This window comes from Protopterus annectens, chromosome 8.part0, assembly GCF_019279795.1.
Source record: "Protopterus annectens isolate FY-2018-M chromosome 8.part0, PAN1.0, whole genome shotgun sequence".
NCBI lineage: Eukaryota > Metazoa > Chordata > Ceratodontiformes > Protopteridae > Protopterus > Protopterus annectens.
Genome location: NC_056741.1, coordinates 1,326,323,218 through 1,326,344,040, shown reverse-complemented (window position 1 = coordinate 1,326,344,040; position 20,823 = coordinate 1,326,323,218). Strand labels below are relative to the sequence as shown.

The 20,823-nt window shown below is 39.1% G+C and overlaps 1 protein-coding gene across 1 annotated transcript in view; it reads left to right on the top strand.

The window, feature by feature from the left end:
- The window catches only part of LOC122809396 (histone H4 transcription factor), a 698,230-nt gene that overhangs the window by 411,756 nt on the left and 265,651 nt on the right, over window positions 1-20,823 (top strand). The gene's annotated exons all lie outside the window — the stretch shown is intronic.

Genomic DNA, 20,823 nt, shown 5'->3' with positions numbered 1-20,823 from the left:
ACGTGGCAGGGATTGGGCTGTGTATCACCACTACAGAGAATCTGTGATAATATGCATGCATGCTTGTGACAGTTTGGAGAGTATGTGAATGTGTTTGCTGACGTGGTTAGTGGTATTGCTGACAATTACATGTTTGAAGTGAAAGTGTACATGAGGTGTGTGATTGTAGAGTCGGGAGAAGTTGGCAAGGTAGGAGAGTGAGGAGTGGATGGTATTAGTATAACATAGTGTGGGGCTATGGACATGTATCTGTAGGTGAGTGTAGGATGTTGGATAGTATACAGATAGCAGTAGGGTATAGAGTATGGGCAGGAGAAAAAGAATGGTGTGTATTCTTTTTTTTTTTAAACTGTTAGGTTAGCTGGATGGTGTGATTAAGAAGATGTAGGAAAAGTGGGTGTTGGTGCAGTGTGGTGGGGGTAGATTGATTAAGGACAGTTGCAATTAAGTTGTGTGAGAGGTGGGAGCAGTGTTACAAGTAGTGTATTGGTTAATTGAGATGTGACTGGTGGACAGAGGGTGATTGTTGATTGGAGTAGTTAGTTGATTGGAGGAGTTAGTGGAGTGGTTAGTGTTTGTATAAGTCTAGGTGATGCAGGGGTCGGTGGTAATGGGGGTAGGGTAGAGGAGCATAGAGTGCCCAAGTGTCGCAAGGGTAAACGGAGTGGGCTGCCCCCCCCCCTCAGAGAAGAGTGCAAAGAAAAATAATCAGTATGAGAAGTGGAAACCTTGGAGCTGTAAGGTAAGTGAAAGCAAGGAAGAGGTAGAGGCAGAAAGATAGAAGTGTAAGAAAATAATTGCAGAAACTACTTTTATGACCTTGGTGTGTAAGTAAAGCAACAAAGGAAGGCAAATCTATCTGGGGGCGAAATGCACCAAGTAAGGTTTCTGAGATTACTTTCCGGATAGACCCTTTCAGCGACCCTGAAGGGTTGTTCGACTGCTTACCTCTGGAGGCACTTGGGGGGGGGGGGGTTGCTTGTCCTTGCACCCAGACTCCTGGGCTTCTATAACAAAAGTTTCTTGGGTGCTAAAATAATATCCAGAGATTATTTTATACCATTTTTCCATATTCAACCAACCGGAAGAAAGAAGCTTTCTGACGTTCCACCCAGTCAGAGAGAAGTGGCAGCTCCAGAGATTCAAAAGTTGCTAAACAGAGTCATCTAGGTGGTCCTACCTGGCCAAAGAGGATTCAGAACTTATTCAAGGTTATTTTTAGTGCCAAAAAAGACAGGAGACCTTCTATCAGTCTTGGATCTAAGCATATTGAACTTATTTGTGATGAAGTCAGAGTTCTGAATGGTCACAGTTCATTCCATTCTGCCACTTCTGCACAAGGATGATTGGATGTGCTCAGTTGATCTTCAGTACACCTACTATCACATCAATATGAACAGACACTCCCAAAGTCATCTGCACTTCCAGGTGGGGGCCAGTCAACTATCAGTTCAGAGCCCTGCCCTTTTGGTCTCACCACAGCTCCCAGGTGTTCACTAAGTGTAGAGAAGTGGTGGCAACTCACCTTGTGACTGCTGAGGTTCTGGGTGCTTCCTTACTTAGATGACTGGCTCCTTACCGCCACAACCAGACATCTTTTAGAATAATCCAGAGACTATTTGCTCCAACCTCGTCAAAGACTAGGCATCTCCGTCAATGTTTCTGAATCAAAATTGCAACCAGATCAGAGCCTGGAGTTCATAGTTTCATAGGAGGTTACTAGGCTAATGGCCCTAGAACCCTTACAAGCCTAGCCTATCCCAAGTTGCCCCAGTTATTGGTGGTTAGGTGAGTAAAGTTCACAGAGGTAAGGGTCTATGGTAATAATACCAACTTCCTCTGTCCAGGAGGGAAATGGGCACCACCCCAGGAGTGAATTTGCAGTCACCCATCCATTGATCTAGGTTACATTTGAAGAGGGTCAGGGAGAGGCTCTGTTTCATGTGAATTGTAAACTTGTTCCAGAGAAGTGGCAGACTCTGGGAGATGTATCTGTCTCTCCAGCATGACCTGTTCATGTTAGAAACTAGATTCAGATCCCCAGAGCAAGTGACCCTCCTGCAGTTTGATTTACAAATGCATAGCATTTCCATCAGAGTCAGGTCAGAGACTGCCCTTTAAGCCACACAGCACAGGTCACCCCTTAACAATCTGTAGGAGACCAAATACAGTAACAAAGCCTTCAGTCTTTCTGTGCAAGAATTGCTTTGTGTACCCTGTAATTTCTTGGTGAGAAACTTCTGTGGTCTCTTCAGTTGTTGCAGATGTTTGGTGAGGTACATGTAGAAGAGAGCATTGTCCGTAATTATTGGTCTGATGAGGGACAAGTATAATGGAATTATAACATTCTTAGATCTAGATGTGATGCCTTAACTTATAAGATGTGCCAGATAGAAGGATTTTCTTACTTCTGTGGCTATATGGTGGTCAAAATTCATTTTGCTATTAACCCAAGTACCCCGATCATATACCACTGGTTCTTAGGGGGATGCTGTCTGTAATGTAATTAGTAAGGCTGTCAGCTTTCCCAAAGGGCATAATGCATTTTTTGCTTTTAGCTTTAATCTGGGGCTTTGGCACCAGTCATTTGTCTGTTATCACTGCCTGCAGTATATTGACATCATTGGAGGACTCATTGATTGCTCCCAGTTTGTAGTTGTCAATGAAGTTGGTCAGCCACAGGCCATCCAACTTTCCCTGAATTTCTGAGAAATAAATCCTGAAAGTAAGGTGCCCAGCACAGAACCCTGTGGTACACCAGTTGTGACTGGCCTTTAGAGACCGTGTTTGTCCTGTCAGTGAGCCAGTTGGCAGCCCATCTGGTTATGTAGACGTTAATTCCCAAATGGGAGAGCTTCTGTATAATACCTGAGTGGGGGACTGTTCTAATGCCTTGGCTAGGTCAGGATAGGCAATATGCACCTTTTTTCCCTTGTCCAGGGCCTTGCTGACTGAAAGTAGTCAACCATGTTTAACAGGCGTGAACTATCTTTAACAAATCCAAACTGGATTGGATCCAAAGTTTGAAGACCATCTATGTCCATGTTAATAAGGTCCATAATTCTTTTCATGGCCTTGCAGATAGGTTAGTCAAACTTATGGGCCTATAATTCCCAGGGTCGGTTGATGGTCCTCCTTTGTGCAGAGGGATTACTGTTGCTGTCCTCCATTCCGCTAGAACATAGCCAATTTCTCAGGCTGTAGTTAAACAGGGATCCAAGTGAGTCTGCCAAGTCATGTTTTAAGTTGTTTAAAAGGCAACCTGGAATGTTGTCTGGTCCTTTTGATGCCATGTTTTTGGCCATGGAGAGCCCCAAGATGACCTGCTCTTTTGAAACAATAGGCTGAGAAATTGCGGCAGGTACACTTTGGGGGATGAAGTTTTTTCAAAATCTGTCAGCTAGCAGGTTGGTTATTACCTCCAGTTGAGTATGGGTGATGCCATCCACAACCAGTTCAGCACATAGCTGGGTATTCCATTTTAGATTCTGGACATGGTTAAGGAATGCCTTGTGCTTATCCTCGGCTAGAGAGCCTATTTTTGCTTTGTAATTAGCTTTGGAGGATTTAACAAGATCTCTAATTTGTTTAAGCTAGAGAGGGATTGTTCCTCTGCTGAGCCAGTTCCCTCTTGTTCTTGAACATTAGTTTCTTTCTGTTGTTGTATAGCCTGTTTATACTAGGGGTCCACCAGGGTTGCTTGTTTTTTTGGCAAGACCTGGTTTTAATCCGGTTAGGTACAGCTGATTCTATATAACTGCTTAACTGGTTATACAGGGCATTGGTAGACGCATCTGCAAAGGAGTCTGAGTATCTGCATTCAAGGGGGCTTTTAAACTTCTTATACCGTCACTCAGTAGGAGGTAACCTGTCTTAGAAAAATTCTTAAGCATTTTTGAGCCTGATGTGGTTTCTGGTCTTATAATTGCATCGAATGAGATTGATCTGAGGTCCTTTCTTACCAGGGAGGAAATCACACAGTGGAGTGCAACGCTGTCTCAAGTTAGTGAGTACTGTGTCCAGGACATTTGAGCCTGTTGTTGGTGTGGTGACTAGATGTGCCAGAGCATTTACATTGACAAAGACCATGAACCTCTGAGACAGCATGTTTGCAGCACTGTATGTTTCCCAGTCAATGGTAGAAACCTGCTCTTACCCCCTTTGTCAAGAGGCAATGAGTGTGTGTCAGTTAGCGATCTCCTCCAACTGCTTTCTAGTGGCAATGCACATTCTGGGGAAATCCGGTGTACTAGCATACAAATTCAGGAGGTCTATTTTTCTTACCTCATGAGTGGTCTTTCAGTCAGTCAGTGGTGAAAAAGATTTTGTCATTGGGGCCAACCTTGCTGTGATCTGTTTGCATATCCCCTTGACAACAAATGTAGCAAGTATTTTGTTGTAATCCCCTCTTGGGAGTCACTGAGAGATGCTATAGTCCACATTTGGCCCTCCAGTCTTCTTTATGCTTACCCACTGCTACCTCTGATTCCAAAATTCTTGCAGAAAATCAGTCTGTTGACGAGCTTGGTAATCCTCATTGCCCCTTCTGGCCTGGCCAGGTGTGGTTCCCCTTCGTTTGGTCTCATCTTCGTTATCCTGCATGGATACTGGACCCCAGTCCAGACCTTCTCTCGCATCCCTTGGAGGATGAAGCATCCCAACATTCCAGGTCTCAAAATGACTGTATGGTTTCTCCAATTCCATTAAAAGCTAGAGAGCCCTTCCCGGTTTGACACGCACTTGTTTTTTCCCAGAAAGCATCTACTAGGACTATGTACAAAAGTAAATTGAAGAGAATTTCTATTTGGGCTCTTGAGAGGGAAATTGATGTTTTTACTGCTCCTGTTTCTTTGATTCTGGAGTTCTTGGCCTTTATTATTCAGGAAGCTGCTATTTATTCCACACTCAAAGTACAATTAGCAGCTGTATCAAGTTTTCATTCAGGAGAAAAAGCTTCCTCTCTAGTTTCTTACAAATTGTGCAAGACTTTTCTAAAATGCACCTTCTTACTTAGGCCCTCAGTAAAAGATCCATCCTTGGGATTTGACAGTTGTTCTTCAGAGGTTGACACAGCAATCTTTTATACCTTCAGCTAAAACTGACTAACTTTTTGTCTTGGAAAATAGCATTTTTAGTAGCAATTACATCTGCAAGGAGAATTTCAGAACTCCAGGCTCTGTCATCCAAATCTCCTTGCATTGTTTGTCAGAAAGAGAGAGTTAACTTGTGTACCAACCCTTCTTTTTTTACCAAAAGTAGCATCTGAATCAAATATCAACCAGACAATACATTTGCCTCGTTTTTCCCGTGTTTTTTTTCAAATAAGGGAGAGTACATGCTACATCTTTTATATTTTCATAGGCAACTACATTTTTTATCTAAACAGAACAAAAGATTTCAGGAAAACAGACCACTTATTTGTTTCCTTCTCTACAAACAGACTGTGATCTCCATTTTTTAAAGTTACCCTGGCCAGATGGATTACTGATTGCATTTATTTCCATTTACTCCGTGGGGCCTCTCCTTATTTAAGTCTCCTAAGGCACATTCAACTAGATCAATGGCCACGTCTTCTGCCTTTTAGTCTAGAGCTTCCACTGATGGCATTTGTGCAGCAGCTACCTGCTCCAATGCTCATACCGTTATTACTCATTACAAACTAAATATGACTTCTAGAAGCAGAGCTGCTTTTGGTTTGGCAGTGCTCCAGAATATCCTTCCACGAGGGCCACCCAAGATTTACGTAGCTTTGAACTCTGTCCCATGTGTTGTGGAAGAATGAAGAGAGCAATATCAGATATTAAAGTTATGTGGTCACCTTAATTATGCATCTGTGTTGTCCATTTTCATTCTTCAACTCCCCACACTCCTTTCCCTCCCAGCCATCTTCTGGAGTGATCTTATGGATAATTTGGAACCTTTAGGTATCTTAGGATCTATAAGGCAGCAAACTCGATCTGAGGTATTGTAGAATGGATGGGGCATTGTGGATAGAGGGAGGCACTCGAGTTGGATCCGTAAATCAGAGATATGCTGCTGAGTCGTATCCGACTGCAGGTCCGTAACCCATGCATTGAGGAAACTGGAAGGTGTAGAATGCAGCCATTAACAAGCAGTTTAATTGCCTCCTTATAGGAATCCAGAAAAAGTAAACTGAAAATCAGAAAGTAAGTAAAATAATGCGTCTTATCTTCAGTTGCTATTTTTTTAAAGTGAAAATGTGTATGCTATTTTGATTCCAGTATAAATAATAATGTTAATATGAACAAGAAATGGTTCTAGGAAAACTGTAAGGTACCCATTAGAAGAAACAGTATAAAAATTTTTGTTTTGTGTTTCCTATCCTCCTCATTTTGGTATGATTTTTAAGATCCTCTGCATTTATCACTTTAATAGCTTCAAGCAATAGAGACACACTTACATGCACACACAAAAAGAATCTTCAGGAATAACTTTTAACATGTTTGTATTTATATATGTGTCTGATTGTTGTGTGAAGCATATTATTTGCATTTCTTCAAAGTTGTTGCCAGCAGTGGTAGGTAGATATTTGAGGGAGACGATGGGTAGGAGTAAGGGGTGTAGCAAAAGGTGTGGCTTTTGTACAGTTTTTGACTCTCCAAAGGAGGCATTCCTTATATCACAGCTGGAGGCTGTAGAGTATAATTTATAAAAAGAGTGATAAAACATGATTAAATTAATGTAGTGCATAGAGCACCATGACTTATCTCTGAAATTGGGGAAAAAGACACGCTAGTTAAATATGTTCAGAATGTGTGATTTAATCTTAAGCTTTTAAGCATCCCTGTGCACTGTCGTTGAGCACACCTAAGGATGTTTAACAAAAGCTTGTTAAGCACACATAAATGCTTTAAAAATTGGGCTCACCCTAGGGACTCACAGTGGACAGTGCCAGCCAGCACATGACAGGGGCACTAGATAAAATATCTTTTAAAGCTGTTAGAACTTCACTCTGCACCAGTTATAAACAGAAAGCATGCCATAACTTGTATCTTTCGGCTTTTCCCGGTTAGGGGTCGCCACAGCGGAACTCCGGTCCACTAATGATTGGTAGTTTATTTTTACGTGCCGAGTTACCAGCCCTGACGCACAACCTGCAACGAAGGTACGCCCATTCATGCATGTCTCCACGCAGAAGACGCTCTAGCTGAGAATCGAACCGGACACAGCCTCGTCCCCATTGCCAGCCCACAGGATCTGGTTTGACCTGAGTTTAAAATAATAAAAAAAAAAAAGACACTGGTTATTAGTTATATATTGTTTTTTTTCAAATAAACAGCAACCAGAGATCAGAGCTTGTAGTTTTATTTCACTCGAATACACATTAGTAATGCAAAGCCAGAATTACAACAGTAAACAGCAGGGCCAGTCAGTTCATTTTCACACAGCACCCAATTGCCTACCTGCTGCATCTAATTTGATCCTATGAGGTTACAAAAATGAAAAACAAAGACAACAGTTACATTAATGTATTTTTTCACATAACAGTAATCAAGAGCTTGTAGCTGATCTTACTTCACCAGTGTATACTTTAGTACTGCAAAGCCAGAGTTTCAGCAGCAAAACAGCAGGGCCAGTCACTACATCCACAAACAGCACTCCATGCCCACTATCTATCTGCCTACATAAGTGTGTGGTAATGGCTGCCATGCTGTCCATTACTAACCTGTGATTGCATTACTAATTAAGGCATGGGTGTGTTGCATAAAAACTTGACTCTGACACTGCATTTTACTTTTGCCTCTGATGAAGCTGTAGTTTTAACCACAGCGAAAACGCTTGTTTTAACAATAAAGTGCGTTAAGGTTTAAGTTTTTTCCGACTTCAGTGTGGCTTTATACGTGCAAGTGGATTTCAATTTCAGTGTTACAGCTTGTATTGCAAACAGCCTTCACAATAAGGACTTTAACATTTTTTTGGGCTTTACGGTGCTTGTCCGGACTGCTTTTGTGCATTTTACTGGTTTCCGTTTGTCTGCTTTAACAGTATGTCTTCTGGCAGCCCTGACAGCCCGACTAGTCCACGATTATTCGCATCCAACAACGTAACTGTGGATGAAAGTAATGATCTTACCAGTTTAATCCATGCATTAAACAAAAGAATGGATTCTTTTGTCAGCAAACTTGACGCTTTGGACCAGCGCGTCAATTTTACCACACAACAAATCGCCGGATCACACCATCTACACCCAGCCTTACCTGCTAGAGGATTACAAAGAGGAGTGACGGGAACTCCTTCTGACACTAATTCTTTGCTGAACCTGGATTCCATACCTCCAGGTCAACCTGTCCGTAACGAGGACATTATTGAACCACCGAATGGTGTTCATTCCTTAAGGGACATCCTAACTGGTAATCCTTCAACATCAAGGAACGGAGTTTCTTTACCAATGCCACCAGGGCTTATTGGTGTTCCGAACTTTGGGATTTGGATTCAAAACACAGACAACTTGAGGTTTGGTACACCTCTGGAACAACCGGCTATGGGGCTATCTAACTCTACGGTGAGTGAGAACACAATAACAGACAGTCTAAAAGACTGATAATAAACTATTGAAGCTGAAAAAACTTCAATTAGAGACAGTTTATTTTCAACAATGTATCTCAGAGAAAATCATTCCAAAAGGCTTGCGGTCCTCTTTTAACCCTACTGGAATTTTTAAAAATAATGGTTTTTGTGCTGACTTAAGGACATTGTTTGACAAACAAGGAATTGAGCTTATGGAATTGATCTCTAAACATTACAGCACACATATTACGAGATTAATTGAAGAAGTCAACCAACTGGACAGTTCCTTAAAACAAAACTTGCACTTTGATAGATATAAATACGATTACTCTCGTATCTTTTCCAGTATTGACAGTTTAGTGGATAAGTTAAAAGTGAACAAAAATAAAAAACTGGCAAGGGATAGGGTGAGCTATTCTAATGGAACAGCTTATCCTAAACTAATGGCTTCAACTAATACTCAAGTTGACAGTACTATTACAGAAACTGGGAATGAAAACAATGAGCCAAACCTAAGTGGAGGTGATGACTGGGATGAAACAGGAACGAACTTTAACTCAGCTGCACCTCCACGTGGCAACTATGTGAAAGTGCACAACACCAGAAGTGGACAACAACACAACCAACAAAGGTATGAAAATCAGGGAAGGCATTTTTTAGGGAACCCGAAACAGCGCCCTTACTACAACAAGAACTGGTCCAGACGATAGTAACAGATGACTCTACTCCCAATTCAACGCCTATCACTAACAACAACATGTTAGGTGACTTAAGTATCTTAACGAATGAAAAAGGCGACTTTAAAATCTATAATTTTTCTAGCTTTCACGTGCCTCCATCCCTGATAGAACTACTAGCATTCGGGAACACTTTTGTTCCTACAACTAAATGTAACCTTGTTAAGACGTTGATTGACTTGAAATGCTTTGTCAGGAAACTGAACTTGCATGTAATGTTTAACAATGATGTTACTAACATGAATACTAATTTGAAATTAGCTAGTACTTACAACCCCCCACTACACAACATTTTAACACTTTTTGAAAAAACTTGTGAATTGGACCTCAGACAAATGGCCACTTTTTCACATACTAAAAACGACCGGTTAGACTATAACATCACAGAAGAACAACTACAAGGCTTGGAAAACTTATGTAAAGCACCGGTCAGGGTAGTAAAACCTGACAAAGGAGGTGGGCTTGTAATCTTTGACAACTTCCTATATATTAGTAAAATGGAAACTGTGCTCGATAGTCCAGCTTATAGTTCATCGTCACTGAATGAGATGAACATGTCAATTTCTAGGACTAGGGGTTTTTTAAGGGACCTATTTATTAGTGGGTGCATTGATATTGACACCTACAATTACATTGACATCACAATGCCTAGGACACCAGTAATTTTTGGTATACCAAAAATTCATAAAAACTTGGTTAATCCACCAATCCGGGCATTGATTGATAGCCAAGTCTCTTTTACATACCCCAGTGTCCAACTTGTAGAAATTATCCTGAGCAAATATATTAAGAAAATATCACACATTTGCAAGGACTCGTGGACATTTTTAAAAAGATAAGTGAAATTGATTACAGCGACTCACTGAACTTCCTCACTATCGACGTCATAGATCTATACACGTCTATACCTCACTTGGAGGCTATTGAATGGATTTCACTGATGTTAGATCGTTTGGGAGCACCCAAAATGAAATTGATTTAGTATCCCAACTTTTAGACATCATACTTACATCCAACTTCTTCATCTTTAATGGGAAATATTATCTCCAGAAACAAGGTGTAGCTATGGGGTCCCCATGTGGTGCTACAGTAGCTAACCTATTTATGGCCTACTGGGAGGTTGACAACATTCTTAAGGACGTTAACACAATGAACCGCATCAAGTTCTACACAAGATACCTGGATGATATTTTCATCCTTTTTGATGGTGATGAGACACTAGCAAATTAATTTGTTTCTTCTATTAATAACACAACTGACTTTTTAAAATTCACATCTAAATTCTCAGAGCTAAGCATTGACTACCTTGATGTTCACTTGTATAAAGAAGTTAACAATTGTAAATATTCTTCAAAGATATACAGAAAACCAACTTACTGCAACTCCTTTTTACATTACAACAGCTGCCACCCATTCAAGCAAAAGAAGGCTATCATAAAGGGACAGCTAATTCGAGCAGCCAGGATGTGCAGTAATGAGATACTATTCCAAGAAGAATGTAAAATCTTGCAAGTAATGTTCACCAACAGAGGATACCCAAATACTTTATTTGAAGAAATACTGGATGAGGTCAATAATAAAAGAAGGGAAGGTCAATTTCTACCCTTACTTCCACACAAAATTTTCAGTGGACAAGAGGAAGACTTAGAGGCTAATCCGAGGGATGGGGAGAACATACCCTTTCTTAGGGCAACCTCCAACACTGAGATAACAGGGACCTCGTTTGTAAATAGTTTCATCACAAATTACAGTATTGACTCGAGGAATATTCAAATAATACTTTATAAAAATTGGTATTACATAACAAATAATGAGGAACTCATGGACAAGTTAGGCACAAAACCTCTGATAGCAATAGGAGAGGCAATAATTTGAAAACTTTGCTAGAAAGAAGTAAACAGACGGAGCTAATGACTAGAACAAAAGGCTGTTTTCAGTGCGGGGCATGTAACTATTGCCACCTTGTGAAGGCTTCCAATTCCTTTGTAATACGCAACAAAAAGTACCACATTACACATAAGCTTAACTGTGATTCTAGATCCATAGTCTATTTAGCTAAGTGTAACTGCTGTGAAGCATTTTACATAGGCAAGTCTGACCGGAAACTACGGGACAGGCTGTACCAACATGATTATGCCATAAGGAAACTGAAAAAAGAAAACGCTTTAGCTAAACACGTAATGAAACACCAAGGACATAGCTTTCATTTTATTGCAATTGACCAGGTCAAGAAAACAGAAAGAGGAGGTCCAGTACCTCTCTTTTTGGAGAATAAGGAGCTAGAATGGCAAATATTACTAGACTCATTTTCGTACCCAGGTTTGAATGAACATTGCAATATAGCTTGTGTCCTGAAAATGAGGAGCTATAAAAGATAACTCCTTTACCTTTGTCTTACTTCACTTTTCACTTCATTTTATTTTACTTTTATAGTAATTTGTAGTAACATATACTTTCCACCACTGTTAAGATTTATACTTAGCAAGGCTTCCAACTGCAGTTGCAGGTAGTGATTTCACTAGATACTTTTTTACAAACACTTTTCTATAAACATTTTTTATATGCAGAACTGTTATGCACTGTTTTTAGACTGCTTTTATTGTGTATATATTTCTTACACACTTTCATGCTTTTAATGCACATTTGCTTAGTGTATGAATGTAACAAACTGCTGATGCATCAATGTTTTATGGTTTCCAACTGTTTTAAAAGTATGAAACTACATACTTTTGAGAATGCTCCTAAACAGAGCTTTCATTCCCTGAATTTACTTTTGCAAGAAATGCTGCTAACACGCCTTCATTGTGATTGCATTACTAATTAAGGCATGGGTGTGTTGCATAAAAACTTGACTCTGACACTGCATTTTACTTTTGCCTCTGATGAAGCTGTAGTTTTAACCACAGCGAAAACGCTTGTTTTAACAATAAAGTGCATTAAGGTTTAAGTTTTTTCCGACTTCAGTGTGGCTTTATACGTGCAAGTGGATTTCAATTTCAGTGTTACAGCTTGTATTGCAAACAGCCTTCACAATAAGGACTATAACTTTTTTTTGGGCTTTACGGTGCTTGTCCGGACTGCTTTTGTGCATTTTACTGGTTTCCGTTTGTCTGCTTTAACAGTAATGCAAAGCCAGAATTACAACAGTAAACAGCAGGGCCAGTCGATTCATTTTCACACAGCACCCAATTGCTACCTGCTGCATCTGATTTGATCCTATGAGGTTACAAAAATGAAAAACAAAGACAACAGTTACATTAATGTATTTTTTCACATAACAGTAATCAAGAGCTTGTAGCTGATCTTACTTCACCAGTGTATACTTTAGTACTGCAAAGCCAGAGTTTCAGCAGCAAAACAGCAGGGCCAGTCACTACATCCACAAACAGCACTCCATGCCCACTATCTATCTGCCTACATAAGTGTGTGGTAATGGCTGCCATGCTGTCCATTACTAACCTGTCCATGAGACAAATACAAAACTTGGGGAATGGAGCCATCAAAGTCACAGGCAATGTCATTTTGCATCTCCGTGCCTCATTGCATCTCTGTGGCTTTGCAGACAACTTTGAGGCATCCTTTGTAAATGCCTCTTATGATGGAACCTCACTTTTTGGTCCCAAAGTGAGTGAGAGGGTGCTGAAAGATGAACTAGAAGGAAAGCATTTTCTGCTGCTGGAGTGCACTTTGAGACCCCTCAGAGGTCCTTCACTAGAAACCAGAAGGGTGCCAAAACACTCTGGTTTTAAACGTTCCAGCATTTTCCCTTAGATTCCTTTTCAGAAAGAGGTCTGTGGTAGAGGGGGCCCTTCAACTGATACCGTTGTAGGGGCCAAAGAGGTAGGTGTGAAGAATCGTGGATTTCAGGAGTCCTGTCAGTAAACCTCCCTAATGTCCATGAAGACTTGTTTTACTGTTCCATTAGGGAGGCAGTTTGCCTGTTCACCTTGAATCTTGGCCATTACACAGGACACCTGCGTGAAGAGCATTATATTTAGAGGTTACACAGTTCCCTTCACTGAAGCTCCCAAGCAGTCATCCCTTCATGTGCCAGAAGTGCCACCTGGACAAAAGAAAGTAGTGGCACAGGAGATTTGTCAGCTTCTTCAAAAAAAGCCCTCCAAGAGGTCCCACCAGAACAGAGTCCAGTGTCTGCTCCATATTTTTAGTGTCCAGGAAAAACAAAGGTCCACAGGTTCATTTGTAGATCTAAGTGGCCTAAGCCATTATGTATAAAGACAAAGTTCTGGATGGTGATGGTGCAAGGAGTCCTGTACGTACAGGAAGGAGATTAGATGTGCTTAGTTAGACGTTCTGTATTTATTTCCACAAAGCCACCTGGAAGGTTTCTTCACTTCCATCTCCAAGCCAGTCATCATCAGTTCTGAACATTGCCATTCAGTCTTACCACAGCCCCCCAGCTGTTCAAGTGCACATCAGTAGTAACAGCTCATCTCATGCTGAAATGGATATATGCTTCCCCATACCTAGGCAGATGCTTTCTTGTCTCCAAAACAAGATAATCCATTATTTCAGCAAGAGCTTATTTGCTTCTTTTGTGTCTGTACTTAGACATTTCATGCAAGTCTTCTAAAGTCAAAGCAAGAGCCCTCTCAAAATCTTAAGTTCATAGGATACCATCTGGACACAAGGTTAAAATTCCAAAACTTCTAAATGACTGATTTCTCTCTCATAGATCCCTCCATTCCAAGCTGCTTTAGGGGATCTCCCTTTATTCTTCTGGTCCTTCAAGTATTAGGTATGATGTCCGCCACAGTCATGCTAGTCCCTCATGCCAGATTTAAGTTCTAGTTTCCATACCTTCTGAATTATCCCATACCTCTTTCTTGAGTTTGCATATGACATTTACTTTGGTGGATTTAGTTGCAGTCTTTAATCTTAGGAAGACCTTTCATTCTACCCCACCCATCAGCCGGAGTTGCTGCAGATGCCTTCTCTCTGAGGTAGGGGAGCATTGCAAGGGGAGAACAGTCCAGACCATGTGACCTTAACAAGAGGCCCATCTTCACCTTAATGTCCTGGAGATGAAGATGGACCTCATGGTGTTGCAGGCTGTACAGGATTTCCTTCCTCAGGGTGTGATCTCAATCAACACAACACTTCAGTTGTGTTGATTATAAACAAGCTTGGGGGAGCTTGTTCATATCTGCTCTGCCGAGAGGCCATGAGTGTGTGTCAGTGGGCAATGTCTTCAATTTGGAATGTGCATTGTGATCCGAAAGCAGTATGAACAAACCTTTTAGGGGATGGGCTCAGCTGTTGCATTTTTGATGCCTCACAATTGTTCTTTCAGTTCAATACCACAGATGATTTTTTGCTGCTAGGGCCAGCCTTGCTGCAACCTCTTTAAATCCCCAACCAGTACATAGTGCACTATCCACTGTGCCTTAATTTATCCACAGGGACAGAGGCCTATAGAAAATCTGATCCAGTCATGGCATCCTAGACTTCTTTATGCTTCCCCTTCTTCCTGTCATTACAAAGTTCCTAGAGAAAGCTTCCCTGTGCAAGACCTCATTTATCCGTATTACCCCCTTTTAGCCTAGGCAAATTTGATTCCCCGTGCTTTGACCTCAGTTTGGGAAGCACCTCTAGCTGCTCGATCCTTTTCTGGATGTGTTATTCCTGCAAACTTCATCCAGACATATTTTCTGTGAAACTAACTGCAAGGTTTCTCCAATTCCAGTGATGGCCAGAGATTTTTTTCCTTTTCTTCCAGGGTCATTCAGATCCTCTCTGTCTCTCAGAAAGATACCACTAGAAAGATTTACAAGAGAAAATGGAAATTTTTTTTTTTTACTTTGGGCAGTGTGATAAGGACTGAACCCTTTCTTGGCTCGCCTTCCTTTTGTCCTAAAATTTCTAGCAATCATATTTGACTTGTTCTATTTATTCCACTATCAAGGTTCAGTGGCCTGCCATATCCAACTGTCACCAAGGATTCCGTTCTGCATCTTTCACTTCCCAAAAGTTTTGCAAAGCCTTTCTAAAATGGAGCTTTCTTTTACGACCTGCCCAGATGCAATAGATAGTTGCAATAGTTTATACACAACCTGGTTTTCGTTGAAAAAAATTTTTTTTTTCTACTTTTCAACTGTATCAAATATTACTACAGTTTAGACCACACACCGAGAGATGCAGAGTTGAGGTTTGATCAGAAATACAGTATTAGCTTTTAAAAGCCAGTATTCCTTTAGAGAGATACCAGGATCAGCTGATTGTGCTCCCCTCAACACTTTGCACCCAGGGCATTTGCCCCTTTCATCCCACCTTAGTTACTTTACTAGGCGAGTATCTACTTTATTCTTTAGATGCTAGTGCTCTCTTCCTTTATTGTATGGACTTCCCCAGAAATCAATACAACCAAGTAACATTTATATACTTTCTCACATAAATTATATGATCCTGTTCTCCAATCAGTACGTGTCGTTATTTTTTTTCTAAACGTTAAATATTGATATAAAAACATATAAATGTCAATTAATAAATTCACTTTATTTGTAATATGCTTTTAAATTGTCTCATTCAGACCCAGTGATACTGCTGCATTTAATTTCATTTGCCGCCTTAGCTGTCTCTGTTCAAGCTGTATTTCCCATGGTCCATCCCCAGAATTTATTTTAAAATGTTTCCACCACAAGAAACGTAAACTTGAGTAAGAAACGCTTCAATATGCTTATATAATAAATTAGTATTTTTTTATTTTATTTAATTTCATATATAATGTTTGTATATCCTCTCTTTAAGCTTATGGTTTGTTTTACCCACATAGAACCAGGAACATCTCTGGCACTTTTTCATGTATACAACACCTGATGTTGTACAGTTACGTTTCCCCATTATTTTGATGCTATGACCCTTAATGAAAATTGTTTCAAACTCGCATATAAACTTAAAATAATTACAACAGCCACACACAGCCATTTTCCTTACAAACTTACTTGTCACTACATATATTTTCCAAGATGTTTCTGAGGCATTTACCTCGCTTATAAATAATATGGGGCTTTGTTCCCAAGTAATTACTAACATTGGAATTCATGTTGATCAAATTCCAATATTTATGAATCACATCGCTGTTTATCTACGGAGACCATAGTAATAAATGAGGTGTATTGATTAAACTCCAGTATAGTGACCAGTACCGTATCACTAGAAGCCTCCAACTTAATTTCATCACAGTCCAATACATAATCGATACCATCATCCACACCACTGTTGGGCTGATCAATATCAATCTGATCTTCCTGTCTATGAGATAATAATGGAATATATAATCCAGTTCTCTTAATGTCAACTTCTTCCATAATAGATTTAATCATAGTCAAGGAATATTCCCTGTTGAGAAACATTTCCCTGAAAATTTGGTAATCTTGATGGCAAGTATTCATTCTAGCTGCCCTGACCATTTGTCCTTTAATGACTGCTCTCTTTTGATGATTGGAGTGTCAGTTAGAGAAGTGTAAAAAGGAATTGGAATACATAGGTTTTCTATGAATTTGAGAATGCAATAGGTTATTGACCAAGCCTTTGTTTATTAATAAATCTGAATAAGAAATTGAGTCTGTATTTGCTTTATATGAAAACTTAAGAAAACTAGTGGTAGTATTAATGTAATCAATAAATTCAGTGTTACTACTATTGTCATCGGCCCATATAATAAATTTATCATCCAAGTATCTTGTATATAACTTGAATGAAGTTGAAAATTTAACTTTAAAAATGAATCTATTTTCACATTCTGTCATAACAGTATTTAAGTTTAGCAGACCACATGCCACCCCATTGCTACACCTTTTTGTTAGTAAAAATATTGACCCTCAAAGTGCATTACTTTTGAGTACTGTTTCCATTAATTTATTATAAATATTAATTTTATTTTGTTGGATTTCTATTTTGTTGATTAAAAATTCTGAAAACCATGTCAAGTCCAGTTTCACGGGGCTAACCGTAAAAAGATCTTTCACATCTGTAGTTAAAAGTACAGTTTTGTCCACACCATCAAGACATTTACAGTTGCTCAAAAAATTCCCATGGATCTTTGCAGTGATGTTTAACTTTTTCCAACTCTTTAATAGGAAAATTTAAGAATTTTGCTATAAAATAAGTTTTTGAGGCACAAGCATTCACTATTGGTCTTAATCGGGAGGTCATGAATATCTTTGTCAATTTTTGGGACCCCAAAAATTTGTAAGTATATTTGGGTCCCGTACATGTAGAAAACTAATCATCACCACTTATTTGGCCCTGCATTAGCATATCATGTAATAGGATATCAATCTTATGATAGGCATCATGAACTTCATTGCTGGATAACTCCTAGATATGCATTATCAATGTATGCATTCTATGCACATACTCAGATTTATCCATAATAACGAAACCTCCCCCTTTGTCTGGCCTCATGCATCTCACGGTACCAGATATTTGTATATCTTCCAAAAGTTTTTGTTCTATAGATAAATTATACCATCTCTGTGGTGATTTACATAATAAACCATAACAGATGTCAGTTTCACACATTTGTTCAAAAGTTTGAAGAACTGGGTGCAGTAGGGGTTAATAACTGGAATTCTAAGGCCACGAGGAAGTACCATATTACAGTCAAATACCATTTGCAAATTCAGTTTTCTTGTAAACAATTTCAACTCACAGAGTACGTTAGCAGTATTTGCTCGTCTTGCTGGAACAAATGTAAAACCTGTATTAAATAATTTGGCATGTTCCTTTGGTATAAACTAGAAACTATAATTACAAACTTTAAAATCACCAGTTGTATTAGAAATAATCTCACAAGAACAAGTAGGGCAGTTAAAAATGTCACGTCCTGGTTGATTGCTGTAAATTCTGCCTGCGAGTGCTCCGTGGTTGTGGGCCACCAGAGACGCTGTCCATGTTGGCCTTGTTGGACCTGACATCTGCTATGTGCCCATTTTGTTCTTCAAATGGACCAAACACCTGAGAGGTGGGAAATCCAAAGGGGGCAGATTTTTCAAACTGTTATACTCTGAAGACTGGTTCGTAGTAACCAAACATGGATCATCACTCCTAGATGTATCCATGCCATTTTTGGGAGGTGAGGGATATGCCATGCCTTGGCTATATTGAGTTCAATTGCATTCATAGTTCTTTTGTTTTCTTTCAGATATTATTTCACACTCATGATCCAGTTGTTAAACTATACCAGGATGTTGAGACTTGTATTCGGTATAATGTAAGTCTTGTGTGATGGACTTATCCAAAATCACAATTTCACCACTAAGTACATCCATGGTATGCTGATTGTGTTTGAATAGTAAATCCATCAGTTCACATCCATGCCAGTCAAACAGGCATAGCAAATCTTGATGTAGTGTTGAATTAGTTTGCAATTGCTTGTTTGGCTACCACTAAGAACCAGTCTTCACAGTATCTTTAGAGTACAACAGTCTGGACAATCAGCCCCTTTGGATTTCCCACCTCTCAGGCGTTTTGCCTGTTTGAAGAACAAAAAGGGCACATATAAGCAGATGTTGGGGACAACAATGCCAGTAGGGACAGTGTATGTGATGGCCCACAACCATGGGGGCCCTCAGAGGAGGAATTTACAGCAGTCAACCAGGAGGTGACTATTTTAGATTTTGACCATATGTTTAACTATCCTTGTTCTTGTGAGATTATTTCTAATATAACTGGTGATTTTAGAGTTTATAGTTCCTATTTTATATGAAAGGAAAATGCTGAGTTATTTAGTGGAGGTTTTACATTTGTTTCAGCAAGACAAGAAAATATTGCTAACGTACTTTGTGAGTTGAAATTGTATGAAAGCTGAATTTGTGAATAATATTTGGAGGCCTTAGAATTCCAAGTATTATTAACCCCCTATTGCACCCAGTCCTTCAAACGTTTGAAAAAAATGTATGAAACTGACATCCGTTATGGTTTATTATGTCAATCACCATATAGATGGTTTAATTTATCTATTGTACAAAAATAACTTTTGGAAGATATACAAATATCCAGTACCTTGAGATGTATCAGGCCAACAAAGGGGGAGGTTTAGTTATTATGGATAAATCTGAGTATGTGCATAGAATGTATACATTATTGTTTAATGACACATATCAAGAGGTTATTCATCAAAGAAGTTCTTGTTGCCTATCATAAGATCGATATGATATGCTAATGCAGGGCCAAATAAGTGGTGATTTTTACTGATTTCTACATGTGTGGGACCCAATTATACCTACAATTTTGGGGTCCCAAAAATATACAAAGGTGTTCATGACCCGCATTAAGACCAATAGTGGTTGCTTGTGCCTCAAAAACTTATTTTATAGCAAAATTCTTACATTTTCATATTTAAAAAAGAGGTAGAAAAAGTTAAACCTCTGCAAAGATTTGGGGGATTTTTTGAGCAAATATAATTGTGCTGATGTGGACAAAATTGTATTTTTAACTGTAGATGGGAAAGATGTTTTTACAGTTAGCCCCCATGAAATTGGATTGACATGGTTTTCAGAATTTTTAATCAATAAAACAGAAATTACACAAAATAAAATTAATGTTTATAATGAATTGATGGAAACAGTACTCAAAAGTAATTTTATGTACTTTGAGGGTCAATATTTTCACCAACAAAGATGTAGCGATGGGGGCGGCATGTGGTCCGCTATACGCAGATATTGTTATGATTGAATGGGAAAATAGATTAATTTTTAAAGGTAAATCTTCAACTTTATTCAAGTTGTATACAACATACTTGGATGATATAATTATTTTATGGGCAGATGACAGTAGTAGTATCACTAAATTTGTTGATTACATTAATACTATCACCAGTTTTCTTAAATTTTCGTGTAATGCAAGTACAGGCACTGTCTATTATTTAGATGTATTAATAAATAAAGATTTTGGTCAGTAACCTATTGTATTCTCAAATTTATAGAACACTTGCCTATTCCATTTCCTTTCTACACTTCCCTAGCTGCCATCCCAAACATCAAAAGAGAGCATCATTAAAGGACAAATGGTCAGGACAGCTAGAATGAACACTCACTATCAAAATCTTGTGAAAGAGTGCCAAATTTTGAGGGAAATATTTCTCAGTAGGGAATATCCTTGACTAAGATTAAATGTGTTATGGAAGAAGTTGACATTAAGAGAAGAATTTGGAGTATATATTCCATTATTATCTCATGTACAGGAGGATCAGATTGATATTGATTGGCCCAACAGTGGTGTGGATGATGGTATCAATTATGTGTTGGACTATGATGAAATTAATTTGGAGGCTTCTAGTGATAGGGCCCTGGTCACTCTACCTCAGTCTAAATCATTCTTCATAGATAGTTTATCAGCAATGTGATTCCTAAAAATTGGAATTTGATCAACGTGAATTTTGATGTCAGTAATCAATTGGGAACAAAGCCCCATATTATTTATAAGCGAGGGAAATGTCTCTGAAACATCTTTGAAAATATACATAGTAACAGTAAGTTTGCAAGGAAGTTGGCGAAGTGTGGATGTTATTGTTGTAAGTTTTCTTCTTTCAGCT